Source organism: Nyctibius grandis, chromosome 2 (assembly GCF_013368605.1).
Source record: "Nyctibius grandis isolate bNycGra1 chromosome 2, bNycGra1.pri, whole genome shotgun sequence".
Taxonomy (NCBI): domain Eukaryota; kingdom Metazoa; phylum Chordata; class Aves; order Nyctibiiformes; family Nyctibiidae; genus Nyctibius; species Nyctibius grandis.
In genome coordinates, this window is record NC_090659.1 from 27,235,620 (window position 1) to 27,252,199 (window position 16,580).

At 37.8% G+C, this 16,580-nt stretch overlaps 1 protein-coding gene across 2 annotated transcripts in view; it reads left to right on the plus strand.

Moving 5' to 3' along the window:
* The window catches only part of CASK (calcium/calmodulin dependent serine protein kinase), a 233,534-nt gene that overhangs the window by 6,203 nt on the left and 210,751 nt on the right, over window positions 1-16,580 (plus strand). The window lies entirely within an intron of this gene.

Here is a 16,580-nt window from a genome sequence, read left to right on the forward strand (position 1 = left end):
CTCCTATAAAACTGATGCAAATAACTAATGGGAGTAATTTTGACAAACCAAATGAAAATGTGAAACAACAGTATTATGTACTCACTGTTTGGAAAGGAGGGAGATGGAAGGGAAATTCTCTGGGATACGGAACATGATTTGTCTAGTTTAGCTTTTGAGTTTCTTAGTACTGTTTGAAATACTAGTGTACTATTAGTGTACTTTTATTAAACATTGTCAGCTGTTTTCTGTTTTACAGGGTTTAAGATGAACAGATTATAATTAATATTTGATTTAAGCATGAGGTCATAATGTGCATTGTTTCAGGAAAATAACAGTAGATTATTTGAAGTGTATAGTTGCTAGAATATCCCCTTATCTAAGTTATTCTGCTGTGGATTTTAACTGTAATAGTGACTTGTTTCTACTTAAGAGATTCTGTCTATTTAAGAGGTTCAACTGTAGCGGATCACAGGGAAGAATTAATATACCTAGTTGCAGAGTACAACATTTTAATCAGTGCTCTCCTTTCCATTTGCGTGGCTTTTTGTAGTGTTGTTTTGATAAGCAGCTGCATTCTTGTGTACAGCCTTATGTGAACAAGACAGCTGTAATAGGGAAGTAGAGGCTTGCTTAAGAGGGGATTTGAAGGAGCTTGATCTAGGAAAATGCAAACTGAGAAAGACTGTGCAAGGTCTTTGCAAATATGTTTTTGTGCTTAAACATTCAAGAGAAGAAAGCCCTTGAAGGTAAGAGCAGATGAGCAAATCTGTGCAGACTAGTCCCAGGTAACTTGAGGCTGAAAATTGGAAGATTTTATACCAATTTACTACTGAGATTCTGGAGCAGCTGTCTGTGAGAAGTTGTGGGACAACAAAAAAAGCTACCTTGTCTTGAAGATTTGCTAGGTTAAGAGTTTGATCTTTTTATTAAAATAGTATGAAACTTTGTTGCCTTCAAGAATGGGAGCTTGGCTTTAGGACCCAAGTGATCCCTGATAATAATTTAAATTCAAACACAATGCTTGAGATAAAATGCTTCAGGATAAAGAAATATTAGGGAAAGAAAAGACCCGTATTTTATGTCAACAGCCGCTCACCTACTTAGCTCTCTGTCTGATACACTGGCCTTCTTATAATCTCTGACACGGACGTCATGACAGTGTAAGGTAAGCGAGCAGTATTAACCCTAATATGGGGTTTCCAAAGATCACTTTTCAGAAACCTGTAGTCATATTAAATGTGCCATCTGAAGAGTGGTGACTTCAGAATTGAAAGTGGTGGTTGTTAAAAGTAGGTTTTTTATGCCAAATGATGGAGTTAATAAAAAAAAAATAACTCTCCTTTTTCCAGGAGTGAGTACTTTTTTTTTTCAGTATATAGTGTGAAAATGTTTATACAGGATATGTTAGATGCATGGCCAGAATTATCATCCCTAGTTATTTAAAAAGTTAGACTGATCTCTTAAGACAGTGTACTAATCAGCTAATATGCCCACCAAAAGACCCCCAAGAAACCCTTTTCTTTTTCTTCGCATATATATCAAATAAGCATGTAAGAGGATACCTGCGTGAGGCATCCAAAGCGTGGGAAGAGAGAGCCTTCACTTCAACGTAGCTGTAAACTGAACTGTACTTTAGAGCGTCGGGTTAGTAACTTCTTTTAATAAACTTCTGCTGTATTCAGAGTGAGTTACCATGTTTATTGGGAGATGTCTGTTGGTAAAAGGAATCCTCCCTTGTTGGAAACAGAAGTGCCCAGCAAGCTTTGATGTTTCAGTTACAATCGTGTTACTAGTGTTTGAGCCCCGTTCCTACCAATATCTTTTTCTGAAATGAAAACACCTATATAAGGTTTGGAGTAATTTTTGGATCTTGACCATAAAAAGACTTTTGCATTATAATCAGGTCCCTTCCAACCCAAACCATTCTGTGATTCTATGATTTAATTTTTCGGTTCAGTTTGTATGAGAAGCGAAGGCATCTTTTCAGAGAAACAGCTAGAAAACTGTTACAGGATAAATTTCGGACTAAAAGGACCAAGGACTATTTCCTAATGTATTCTCAAATGACAGAAGTGACCCTACCTTGGTTAACGAGTGCCTTGCTCTTTTACTTTCATACCTTTTTTCAAACATTTCATACCTCTTTTGCTACCCCTAAGAAGAGGTAGCCAGAAAGTTACTATACACCTTCTGTCTTTTATTACAATATTCAAGGTACAGTGGGGCTATACTTTCCTTCCAGGCTCAGGATTTGTCAGAATTCTTGTATTGTCAATACTTTGTCAATTTCTGTATTGACTTAGCTTTTTCAGAAACCAATAGTTAAAAACTATTTATAATTGATGTATAGCTCTTACACGCTTACAAAGTTCATTGTGTGCCGCTTAAGTTCTGTATATTTTCCTTGCACCAGAGGTGTCTAAGTAGCATTTAGTTAAATAGATTCTCATTTGGCTCCTTCACCTGTTTCTTTGACTACCCAATGGCATGTGTAACTGCTTTCAGGTACTCCGATTTCATTTTTTACTAAGATCCCCATTTTCTTTTATGGATAATGTGGATATAAGCGGTTACTCCTAGCATTTAATATTGAGTACATTTCCTAGGATATGTGAATTAAGAAAGAGCTTGCCTCTGAACAAAATTTTTAGAAGTAAAAGCTGGGGTATGAGTCCTATATGGGCATTTAAACAGGTATAAAATGTGTTCTGTTTCAGTTCAGTTGTTTAGGAAGCACTTTCAGCTAAGTTGAAAACTAGTTTTATCTCAGCAAAGTGTCAGTTCTGCTGTAGTTGAGATTGCGAAACCCTTACAATTTTGAAGTGTGCCTTTTCTAGGGATCATAGGATTCTTACGTAACTCGTGACTTCATTTAAACTCACTGTTACCGGGGTTTGGAAGGCAGTTCACATTTGGAAATTTTTGCTCTGAAGAGATCTAGGGGTAAGGAAAAAAGTCTTAGCTGTAATGAGGCTCAGGCTTCTCAGGTACAGTGTCCTTTAGGATATTCAGAACTTTATGAAATCTGTCTCTATATGTCTTCTTACATGGTTTTGTAAAGTATCCATTTTTCTTTTGTGCCTTCAGGATTCGTTATGGACTTTCCCAGTATTAGAGCTGTTGTCTTTAAAAAAAAAAAACAAAACACAAAATGCCTTTACAATAGTGGTCCCTGGTTCATCTTTTTTTGTCACCCTGAAGTTTCTCCTCAACTCTTCTGCCTTTTTGATGGAGTACTGTATTGCTCTTTCCAGAGGGAAAAAAATGCAAACAATAACAACAAAATGCAACAAAAAACCCCCACAAACCAAAAGAAAAATGTTCTTACTATTTCTCTTAAAAGGAAGTTTAACTTGACAAGATCTTCAGACATGTTCTTCTGTCTTCTTTATTCTCCCAATTTTGTTTTGGGGAGAGGGTCTACGAGTAAAACCTTTGGCTGCACTCTTGATGTTCTAGCTTGGAGAAACCAGCCGAAAGGGTCTGCTATTACTTTACTTCCACACTGCTCCAGGGAAATCCTGCAGATGTTGCTGCAAATGGAGTTGTCAGCTGCCCACTTTTCTCCTTTTTTTTGGCTCCAGATATTGTTCTCGATAGTGAACAGCGGGAAACATTCTGAACAGTGGGAAAGCACTAATTTACGCTCAATTAGAGGGTTCTCTACACCTGTAAATGGAAGGACAGTGAAGAAGCAAGTGAGGTAATTTTATCTCCCTTCTCCAAATCATTCCCCCGCTCCCCTCTTACTGGTTAGGAAAAGACAATATAGAAGATGGGGGTGAGGGTAGCCTGGGAAGATTACAAAAAATTTAGGGAATGATATATTTCAGTGATAGGATCTTTCCTGTGTGAATACTGATCTGACCTGGTAACTTTTCCTGGAACAGAGCAAATCTTTGTGGAGCTCTCTAGGTTTACCAGGATTGAACTTGAATCTAGCAGGACCAGATAGATTTGGTTCAGATGGATTTAGAGAAAACATCTGTCTGGTCAGCGCTTGGTCTAGCTGTACAGAGCAGCTAACCAGGGCAGGAACTGAGGTGAAATCCTGCATCTCTGTAATCCTGCATTAAGTACATCATGATTCCTGAAGGAGAGGTATATCAAGTTGTAGCTGGTCTGTAGATTCTATAAACATGGTAGTAGTAGCCTTTCTCCTCTCTTTGCCCCGGTGTGAGGCCCTGTGGGGAGTATATGAGTGCAATTTTGTGATGTGAGCTGAAATAAGTTTGCTGCTGGAAGAGGGGGGTCTTGCTCTCTTTTATGTGCTTCCGTGCCCTGCATGATCCACCCTTCTTCCTCTGTGCCAGCTTTAGCATTCATCTGATCTATATAAGCCAGGTGCACTAAAAAAATATTCACTTCTCGGATGGGTTATTCTGCTGCTGCTTTCACTGGCTTGACTAGACCTACAGTGAAGTCAGAGCTAGCTCAAGTTAGAAGACTTAGGGATGCAGATAGATAAGGTGTGCAGCACCCCTCCCCTCTCCCCACCTTTGACAACAATGAACTATTAAGTTAGGCCATATCATAAAATGCTTTGTTGTTTTTTAAAGCATGTTTGACTTTTTTGCATCATAAGCAGGAAGATGGCCTCCAAACTCTTTCCTGCAATAATCCAGAAAATGGTAAGGAAAGGGGAGGAAAAGGGGGAAGGGATTTTTTTTTTTAAAGAAAAAAATAAGTTGCAGATTAACAAACAATTATTAACACACAAGAAAAAAAATCACATCTAGTTGCTTTTATGTTCTTAATTTGCTTCTTCCTTCTTTCTCTATACATAGACATTCCCCGTAATTAAAACCAAGCACTAAGTTTATGTCAGGACCTCACCTCATTCAGAATTTAAATTGGGTACACAACAGAGTCAAATTAAAGTTAGGAAGGCAACTGTAAGTCTGGGATTTTTATTTTTTGAATATTTGAATTAACTCTTTGAAGCATATTAGCTTACGATTTGGTTAGATGCTCTTTGAGTGTGCATGTATTTTGATGGGTCCTTCAGGACTTAAATATTGGCAGTTGGATGTACTCTGAACCTCAAGCATGCTTAATGTTTGTAAGTGCTGCTGATTTTTATAGAAACCAAATCTGTTACTTCTGGTTCTGATGTGATTATGTGCAAAAGTACTGATAGCATGTTTAGGAAAATTCAAGAAATTTAACCCCCAAGTTTTCCTGAGCTGCCTTTTCAGACTTTGTTTTGCTCTAAACCTAAATTTAAATGTATTGCATTGATCAAGAACTTGCTTCAATTAAAATATTTGCCTTTTTTTTTTCCTGAGGAAAAGTTCTGTGTTAGTATATCTAGATCAAGTTTAGATTGACAAGTACCAACTTCTGCTTACAGAAAACACTGTTTGCCTTTCTACAGCCCCCAAACTAGAGGTAATCTCTTCCTTAGTCTGTTCCTGCAAGCATCTTAATTCCAGAGCTTCAGCACTACAGGGATGAAAGCAACAAAAGGGGCTTTCAAAACTGAAGGTCAGACAGAACTGTTTTGCTCAGTTACAGCTATTAGATTAAGATTTTTTTTTTTATTATTATTATTTTTTTTTTTTTTACTTTTTTTCTCTGTGGAAAAAATGGTTACCTGTTGGCTGGGTTTCTTGGATGTTCAGCCCTTAAGGTTCAATTATCTTGAAAAGCATGAAGTAAACAGGGTGCTTAAAATATCAGGAGCTCTTTCTCTAATCTTAGATCTCAAGTGTCTCAATTTTTTTTTATCAGCTGCAGGCACTTCCAATTGGAAAGTATTCAATACTTCATAGCTGCCATTGAGACCGGATACTTTCTCAACTCTTGCAGATGTATCTTTTTTTCTTGAATTCTTAGTTTCTTAGTTGTTTGACTTTTCAAAAGTCAGGATTGTCTCTTTGCTGGTTAGGCATGTTTTCAAATAGATGGCTGTGGAATCTGTTTGCTTGAGTTGTGTGTATGAAATACAGTTCTCTCAGAACAGGGACTGGGAATCAGATTTCTTTTTTTTGCTTAGTGAGTATGATCATCATGGATGCTTCTTTTCCCTTCTTAGTCATCTGGTGAATGTTGAATGATTCCACAAAACATCAGCTGCGAGTGTTGAGAATACCTTTGTTTCCTGTATCTTCTAGCCTGGTGAGTGCTTTTGCAGGTACTGTGTGTTAAGGAAGGACTTGAACATGTGCCTCCCAATTTTGGAGTGAATGTTCCAAGCACCAATGAGTGAGTAGCATGGGCATGGACCAGCAGGTTGGGTCTGAGGACGTGTTTCGGTTAGTAGCTAGGCAAGATAGGTAGCAGAACTGTTGGTTTGGGTATTCTCCTTAGTTGTGAGACACTGAGCTATTCATTGCTGTTGAGACAGTGCTTTTCAATATGCTAGGATAATTTTGGTTTAGAATTAAACCAGCAAATTCAAGTGTAGAATTTTAGAGTATTCTCAGGGATTTAATTTAGCAGAAAGATGAGATTGCTTTGTGAAACTTTTGTGATTCTTTCTGTGAATATTTGTTGGTTTTCAGAATAGGGCTTAGTTTCTATATATTGCTGATGTATTTTTAAAAAATTTAAAGTGTTGCAGAAAATTAAAGAGTTGAAAATTCTCTTCCTGAAACTGAGCCTATACCCAACTTCTCAGTATTTGTTACAGTTGCAAAGCCGTGGAAAAGTGTGAGAATAATACCTTCCTGAAATGTGGTTTCAGATACATAGCTGGAATGTTCAGAAATCAGTGGTGACTTCTGAGAACACTGATACGTGGTAGATTTAAACATATATATTTTCTTGAAAGCTATTTTAAAATGCTTTTTCTGATACATGCTAAAAATTGTTCTGTGAAGTCATTGCATTTAAAAATAAAGCCTTACTGTAGTTTATACCTGTTCTTTCTAATGGGTTTCCAATTCTTTTGTTACTGTTTAAAAAAGGAAAAAAGAAAAAAACAACTTGAAATGTTTACTGTTTGAACAAAGCTGTACGAGTTATTCAGAACTTTCTAAATTTTTCTCTTACTCTCTCAATTGATAGCTTGAGACTTTGCTGCCATCTCTAGTTTCTTGATGAAATTTATCTTGAGCTGCTATTTGGTCCTACATTTTCATCTGTACTCTTAAAAAGACAAATTTTGACCAGATTTCATGATTGACTGTTGTTCAGAGAGTTTGTTTTGTAAAGCCTGTATCAGTGAAGAAGATAGCTGTGTCCTGTGTTTGTTTCCTTTAGAAAACATTAGGGAGTTTAAAGAGAAATATCTTGTATTCTTTCTTGCCTCATCTTCAGATACAGCTGTAGTTAATAAGTAAACTTTTAGCACTTTTTGCTTTCATTTTGACTGTTACAAATTTGCAAGTCACACTCCTGTTACTGTTCTTACTGTGATACAATTCGTTACGTTTCTAATCTTAGTTTATTTTCTGTAATTTTAAGACATATTTCAGAAAGACTATACTTTGGTTTTAGAGATGAATATACTGTTGTATACCACTTCTATGCCTATGTAGAAAGTAGTTTTCTTCATCTTTCTGCTTCCTACACCTTTTGAGTGCTTTCAGAATGTCTCGAACAAAAGATCATACTGGATCTGACTCTGCCTTCTCTGTTGGTTAATGAATATAGAACAGTTTTGGTTTTTGCTAGGCTTTTCAGTACCAACATTTTGCTTCCCATTTGAGTGTCAATATACTTTAATGTGTTTTAAGGATTTCTCTGCCAGTTATCATTCTTTCAGCATGTCTTTTGTAATGTAAAGCTCCTCGGTACCTCTGTCAAAGCTGCTTTCTGGCTTTTTTTCCCCCCACTTTTCTTTACCTTTCTTTTTCATGTCAATACTTTTATACATTGTTTCATACTGTATGTGCTGGCATACACCAAGATCTCTTTAGTTTTCTTCAGACCCACTGGCCTTCCATCAGACTGTAGGATGTCTGTCAATCAGAATTTTGCTCCCATGAAAACTGGCTCGCTACAGAATCAAACTGCAATTTCAGTTTCTGAAATCAGAACTGACAAAAAGTTTCTGTAGTCCTCATAGTTACAAGAACCAGACCCTTTGAAAAAGTGTCATTATTATAGTTTTATCTTTGGATCTGCAGCCAGCTGCAGACCATAGTGTTGCAACCTGGATTGTTTTCCTTAGAGGGAGTGGTACACAGTAACCTGTTCTGTTACTGTCTCCTGAAAGTCCTGATGACAGTTCAGGTAGTTAATAAGTGATGCTTGCTCCCTGCCCCCATATTATTTGTAAAAAGTGTAAAGAGCTTTTCTTTTAGCAGGTTGACTTTGCTTCTGCAGCATGGAAAAAGTAAAGTTTTGTGGCTTCACTGCTTCTGCCTAGAAGTCAAGGAAGAGAGGTAGTTCTCCACACTCTGTGTCCCTGTGAGCATGTGTGGAAGAAGGAAGTTTACCTAATCTTTTCTCACCAGGGGAGAATAAGATCTTGGCCTTCTTGTTTGAGCAGCCATGCTTCCCTACACAGTCGGTTTGGGGGAAGAGAAGGGTTTTTCAGCACACGAGCATGTCTTGTACCTAATAAGTATAAACCTGCTCCAGTCTTTCCTGTAAACTGTAACTAGCAGAAAATTTTTTTATATTTTTCACATTTTTCTACTTTATCTAATCTCTGTGGCTTTGGGGGGAGTAGGGGATGGTCCTCAAAGAATGATTAAAAAAATGCTTTTTTGTCTCCCTGCTACTTCTGTTAAACTGCTGCTGGTTTACAGGGAAACCTTGAAATCTCAGGAAATGGAAGTTTGCATGCCTACTGCCCATGTTCAAGATCCTGTTACTTCCAGAAATGTAAGCTTCCAAGGGAAAGGAGAAAGTCCTGTCTCCCAAATCTGAAACTGTGCCATGTCTTCTGCATGACTGTGTATGTTCTGTGGAAAAGGTTATGCCAGTAAGCGTGTTTGAAGGGGTATGATCCTGCCCTGTTAGTAAATGAGAGGTGATGCCAACACTGTACTTGTTCTTGTTTGGTTGGGTTTTTTTGTTGTGGTTTTTTTTGGTTTTGGGTTTGTTTTTTTTTAAAACATAAATATGGTCTTCCATCTTATCAGCTGAAATGCTATTTGGAAATTTATTGTTTATAAACTTTCAGAAAGTATGCTGTTCTTTAATGACATGCAAAAATCTTTTGATCAGCATTCTTTGGAGTGGCTCAAATGCACAGAGGTGTGCTAAGTCCAAATTCCCATTTGACCAAGCGCTAATTAAATGGTTTTCTTGACTGGGGTTAAGACCCTGTGAAACATGCAAAAACCCTGTTTTCCTGCCTGCTTTAACGCATATGAGCTGAGTTGTTATGGTCAGTGTCTTGCTCAGGACCAAATTTTTGATCCTGGCATACGTAATGCATACAGTAGGAATGAGAAAGTGGACAGTATTTGTCTAATGTGAACGTATCCTTTATTTTTTTGTTGGGTTTGGTGTTTTTTCTTTTTTTAGTTGTTTCAGATGTTTTCTGTATCCTCCCTAGTCCTGTTTCTCAGTAAAGTATGTGTAATCTGTTACCTCCTCTTTTCTAACAGGGAGACTGGGAAGGGCTATTGCTCAGTATCAGCAAGCTAGTAATCAACAATGTAAATATGCTGATAATGGTTCAGAATGGTCCAGTATCCAAAACTGTCAGTGTATTTATGAATGTTTGGTGCCATTCAGAGTGGACTGAAAAAATTACATTCAGCTTCTCAGTATTATGTTGAAGGTGACATGCTAATTAAAATTGATTAGCATATGCTATTTCATCAGTTAAAATGGTTTCTTGATTTACGTTCTTGAGAAAATCTGTATAGTAGTAGAAGATTCTAACTGTAGTCAGACAGTTGTCATAAAAACAACTTATTTAAATTATAGTCCATGTTGGTCTAGGTAAACAGTTTGTGATGTTTATGTAGTATATGAAAATCTTACAGATTTACATAGGTAATTCTGTAAAATGGGAGTTATTTCCTTGTGAGGAGGTTAACAGAAAATAGTAGAAAATGTTCACAATATCAATATTGCAGATCAAATTCATCTTCATCTTGTCCAGAAAAGAGTTTCTGTGCAAATGTTCATTTTCAAAGATTTTTACATTCCATAGTAAAATGTATATAAACAAGTTCTAAAAAAAACAAAAAGTCTGTCAAGCAGTGTTCCTTCAGATGTGTCCCCCCCGTCCCATGTCATTTTGGTTCATGTTCTTACTGCTCTGGGGCCTAAACTAGACTGGAAAGAAATCAGGATTGCAAAGAGTGTCTTTCCCCCTGCCCCTTTCGTAAGTTTCCCACTGAGTCATTCTCTTCAGGGGTTTTGGCCAGTTTTCCAGCTACAGAGCAATTACTCTTAAAACTTTCGTCTTTACCTGGAAATGAGGGAGCACCAGAAAGCAAATTGCTGTGTGAACAGCCATGTGTCTTCATGAAAACAGTTGAGCCAGGAAACCAGTTTATCAGAAAGAAGATTACGTGTCTTTGTTTTTAGAAGGAAAGTGCAGATGATACTGACTTTTTTTTTACCTCTCAGGCAAATATTTTCTGCTTCTCAGTGGATTACGTGTGGTTGTCATATGCTGGAAAATGTTAGTGAGGGAAGGGGCTTTTGGTGTTGGCTCCCTTTCAGTGATGCTACCTTAGTGATGCACGGAATGTGTGATATTTGGAATCTAGATTGTCACAGAGGAGTGTCGTATCATAAACAGATTTACCTATCCCTTGGGTATCCCATGTGTAGAAATTATTTATTGAGAAACAGGCCAGCACCTTCCTTGAATGTTCCAAAAAAGCCCAGGAAGAGGAGGACCAGGAGATCATTAGCAGTTTTGAGTATATGTATTTTTTTAAAAAAATCTTTTAGTTTGGCATAATCTTCCTCCAGCTTGTATTTGAAGCCACATTCAGACTAAACTCTCAATAATAAAGTAATGGTTTTAAAGCTTGGTTCGGGGCAGATTCTTGCAGAAAGGACAGGACTGTAAACATGGATTTTTCTAGCCTTCTGAAGGGATTCTTTTCTCCTTAAGGTAGGAAATGAGCAATCAGTTGGAAACAGATAATCAATTTTGAAAGTGTGCCTCAACCATTAAAAAAAATATGCTTGCTACCCTAGACATATGGTTGAACTATGACATCTGTGAACTATGTAAAATGATCTCTAGTTATCTTGGAGCACTCTTTTCATGGCTTATATATTCTGGTTTTGGCCATAGTAGGATCTGGTTTCAGCTATAGCAGTTGGTGTTGGGTAACATTTCCCTAGCAAATGGGGGGATCACCTTCTTTGTATTCAGAGGGAAAATACCCTCGGTATAGGGGAGACTGTGTTTATTCTGCACTCCAAGTCTGCACCCAGAGCGGAGAAAAACAAGATTTGAATCTCAAGAGGTGTGCAGCGGGTTGCTTTGGTTCTTTCAGTTGCGCTTTAACCTAAAATGAGGAAGGAGGCTTTGATTCAATTTGTAGTACGTTTGCATTGAGAGTCAGGAATGGGATCTCCATTAGCAGGGGCTAGTTAAGGTTGCAGTTCTAGACCTGTTCAGCTGCTTCTCAATTGAATGTGGAGAGAAAAAGCAGGTAATAGCAGTGACCATCGTTCTGCCTAGTCCTACTAACATATCACTGGGTCTTCAGGTAGAAGTAAATGAGACTTGTTTTTTGCAAGGTAGGATAGATTCAAAATGAATGTTTGGACAAACTGATTAAAGAAAACTTTACTTAGCTGCTGCAAGTCTTCGTTTTAATTAGTACATTAACTTCTGAAATATGGCCTAAGCTTACCCAAGAGAGTTTTATAATAAGCTGATAAGGGTCTGTGGGGGAAAAAAAGGGTTTGTTCATTTGTTTATTTTTAAAGCATACGCATAGCATAATTTTTAGTATGTTGGGGAAAAAAAAAGAGTTCTGTACAAACTGCTTGGCAGTAAATCCTTCCTTTCAGCATTCAGCCTTACTCCAGCTGTGAAAATTTATGCAGTACAGCCTTGGAACTTTTTTCTACTTGTCGTAGATGTACTGAAGTTGCATCTCTGCAGAAGACTGTGTCAGATTTATCATCTGTTACCGTGTCTACAGAAGACTTTCACCACGAGTCAGTATGCATGCTTCACTTCTCTTTTGCCTGTTACTCATTGCCAAGACTGAGCCTTGTCTGCACCCAAACTTGAGGCAGGTAGATGCACTTACCATAGTAACCGCAAACCTTTTTTTATTCAAAATGTAAGTGGATGTTAAGTTTTGTGGGAATTTGTTTTAAGTCCATTTCTGAGACTTCCCCTACCCCACCTTGTGTGTAGGTCTCAACAAAGACTGAAGACTGTCAGATACCTTACATCAGAAAAAGTAATCTATATTCAGAGAAAACTAGCTGCTGAAATACTTTCCTGCTGTTCTTTCCAGTCAAAACATGTAAATTTTGCCTTTTTTGTACTTAACACTCACATTGAGCTGCTGAGTTTTATCTTAATTAGTATTTTGCCATTGCTGCTTTAAGATGAATGAAATGATAATGTTTTTCCAAATATCCCCAGTGCAGATGTTGTTGAAACATATTCACATCTCTTACGTGTTATAAGGTATAAAAGCAAATTACAAGTTTGAGCTTTTATATTGTGACAAACTAAAGGGATTATTATCTATGGTTTAATAACATTGAGTTCATCATTGGGCTTTTTGTCCTGATGAGAGTAAATGTGCAGTTTTTTAGGGATGAAGTTCTACATAAAAAAAAAATACTGCTTAATATTTCTAAGATGTCATTTATTTTTTTTTCCCCACAGAATTAGCTTTAGTGTATAATGTAGTTTCTAGCATTATTGGTCAGTTCCAGTCACTGCTTGAATAGAACTGTCCAGTTTAACCGTGCGTTAAATGGAATTGATTCAGGGCTACATTTAGACCAAGAATTTTGCCCAAATTCTACTTCCAGAAGCCTAGCAGAGCCTCAGTTGTAGGCTGTGGTTTGCTTTTTATTAGTATTATTTTGTTACTTATTCATTTAAAGCTTCATATGTACCTTAATTTCACATGGTGTTGAAAATAATTAATACTTACATTTTGGAGCAATAAATTAGCAGTGTGCTTCAGCGAAGTCTACACACTCATGCTCAAATCTCATTTGCTGTGGTAGTTGCTTAAGATCAGTTTGAGCTCTGTTACACTGCAGCAGTGAAAGGCAACAGTGCAAAACTTCTCTTCAACCCCTGAATGTTTTGACATAAGCTTTCTCAGGTCAAGTCTGGCCATTTTAGAATAGCTTGAACTCGGTGCAGAGCTCATCAGGCATGGTTGCTTTTGATCAAAACTCGGGGAAGGAGGGACGGGGAAGGAGATTAGGAAGCAACTTCCTTTTGTCCAGCGCATGGTTAGTGCACCAGCCCTGGCTGTTGGAGACCTGAGTTTGACTGCGTGCCCCAAGTACTATGTTAGAAGTCAGACTTAGAGCTCTACAATCCTGCTGTTTGCTGTTCTAGCTGGGTGACTCTGTACCCAGGAATACACTATTACAGGGCTACAGGTAGTGGGGAATTTAGATTGTATTCTTGCCTGTGTAGGGAACTGCACTCTACAGGTTGGAGCTTCTAATGCTGTTTATGCACCTTGTTCAATGCTGCTTTAACGAAGAGCACTGAAGTGTTAGAGCAATCTAGGATTTCAGTATATCCATAAAAGTATGATCTGCTCCTTCTGGCTGTTTGTGTACAGTTCAGCTCATGAATGCTGTTTTTTGGTTTGGTCTTTTTTTTTTTTTTTCCCTTTGCAGGGACCCCTTTGCAGGGTCAGATTGGTTTAAACAGTTCTTCAGGTGAACTGTCTTATATGCAATAATGTAAAACACTATTTCTAACTCATATAAAAAGACAAGGCATGTCATAATTAAAGTAGTAAAGGTAAAAACTGAAGAATTTCATTAATAGTCTTAAAGACAGCTTTAACAACTTCAGAAGAAATCTTAGGAAAAGGAGGATGTAGAATAGATGTCAATTTGTATGACATGAACTTCTTAAGTTCTTAGAATTCTGTGAAATTGGTTATAGTTGCATTCTAGATTCAACATACAAAATTTCTGTAAGGAGGATAAATACTGTAGAAATTGAGACTGTAGAAAAGAACAAGCAAATATGTTCTAGAGAATACAAGGTAATTTAAAATGTAAAAATACCCTCAGTTTCTCATTAAGAATTACAATATTATAATATTATTATTTTGCAGGAAAAGTATGAAAAAGCAGCCATTGGTACATATAAGGGTAATACATCAGAAAAATAAGAATGTTAAGAGTTCTCACAGCAACTTTTAGATATACGACTGATTCATTATTTATGTGTGTTTGGTAAGTGAAGGACTTCAAATTTTAGGACTTCTATAACAGGCTGTGAAAACATATATATTTTGTAAATTAAATCCTAGTTTAAAATAAATGCCTAACTTATCGGGGTTATGCTTTTTGTTCCTGAAGAGGAGGGAGCAGGAATCATTGAAATCCTGGCCAAGTGGATTTTGGAAGCTTGGTTTTTAAGTGGAGCATGTTCCAGCCCAGTTCTGCTCAGGAGTGCATTTGCAGTTGCTGCAGGATGAGAAAGGGAGTCAGAAGTTGGAATTGGACGCTGCTGAGGGAAAGATTCCTACCAGGGGTGAATGTGGGAGGAAGAGGGAGGCAAAAGGATGAGTAGTGTAGGGTGACAGGAAGGAAGGAGTAAGGAACTTGTGTTTGAAAAATGAAATTGGATAACCAACCAGAGAAGGAGGATTTGTGATTGCCAGCCTGCAAGGACAGAGAGAATGGGTTGAAGGAGGGAAAAGGAGCAGCAAATAGAAATTAATTTACAGGTTAATAACAGAATGTTTGTAAAGGTGAGAGGGAAAGCATCCCAGCTGAGCTAAAGGTTGTGGAAAAGAAGCAGCTGGTGCCTGAGAATGTCTGGGGGAAGACGAATGCAAGTGAGATGAGAATCATGAAAGGCAAGATTAGGATTAGCGAGGCGATAATCAGACATGGGAGAGACCACTTTAGCAAAGCGGAGTAGGCAGAACGGTGTAAAGATTGATTCATGAGTAGGGATGGAAAGTTTGACAAGGATATTGCCATCAGTTCTTCCTCCAATAGTTGGTGGCTTTTAAGTAGAATGTTTTTTAATTGCAGTGATTTATTTCTTTATTTGTGTGCCATTTAGCCACATGAGCAAACAGAGCAGAGATTATTAATATGTTAAAGTAAGCTATGAACAAAAATGTTGACTTCAGAAGCTGTACTGACCTGAATCACAGGGGACAATCGTGTGGCAACAGTTGACTTTTGTTAGCCATCACAAGTTATATTTTCCTGATTTCTTAATCCTATGTTTTTACTGATTAAATTACTCCTCCTGAATCTTCATTCTTGCTCTTTCTTCCCCTTTGTCCCCAATGCTTATGGCACAGCTCCTTTCATTTTAAATTAACCAAGTTAATTTAGATGTTTCAAATATTATGTCTTGCTAGCCTAGCTCACTCAGACTAAAGCTAGGGAACTGCTAGAGAGAGTCCAGCGCAGAGCCACGAAGATGATTAAGGGGGTGGAACATCTCCCTTATGAGGAGAGGCTGAGCGAGCTGGGTCTCTTTAGCTTAGAGAAGAAGAGACTGAGGGGTGACCTCATTAATGTTTATAAATATGGAAAGGGCAAGTGTCACGAGGATGGAGCCAGGCTCTTCTCAGTGACATCCCTTGACAGGACAAGGGGCAACGGGTGCAAGCTGGAACACAGGAGGTTCCACATAAATATGAGGAAAAACTTCTTTACGGTGAGGGTGACCGAACACTGGAACAGGCTGCCCAGAGAGGTTGTGGAGTCTCCTTCTCTGGAGACATTCAAAACCCGCCTGGACGCGTTCCTGTGTGATATGGTCTAGGTAATCCTGCTCCGGCAGGGGGATTGGACTAGATGATCTTTCGAGGTCCCTTCCAATCCCTAACATTCTGTGATTCTGTGATTCTGTAAAGCAGTTTAGGGAAAAATTGAATGACCAGCCAAGGTGAGGGATGAAAGCATGCTTCAACTCTGACAGAGGAAACAACAGTTCGTTATAGCTTGGTTTGACAGCTGTATGCCAGCTTGGATTCTCTAATCCTGCATGCGTGCATTTTACTGCAACTATCTTGTGAATGTATACATTCACAATTTAGTAAAAGTTGTTTAGGCTTTTTTAATGCAAACTCCGTAACATTATGCTAAGGTGATGTAGATATTTGTCAGTAAGTTGCATTGTTAATATTTTTATCTGTTGGTGCAGCCTAGTTTGAAGACATTTTCTGGACAACATTTGGTGACTCACTCACAGTTGATAGACCTGTTATTTACCTTTTGATAGTCAGGGTTTTTTTTTACTCTTGAGCTCACAGCAGACATTTTGTTTGGTTGGTTTGGGTTTTTGGTGTTTGGTTTTTGGTTTGGTTTTTTTTTTTATTTAAAGTCTCCTAAAGCTGAGTGCCCAATATATTCTGTGTTAACATTATGATTCTGAGTCCTGTGGATTTCTTTTAGCTACATGCTGGTACTTTTATTGTTTTTCTTCTGAAAGAAGTAAGTTTCTCCACTTCTTGAGATTCTTTGTGGTCTGTTCTTCATTAACGTTTCCATGTGATGCATGTAAGTCAGTGATTTAA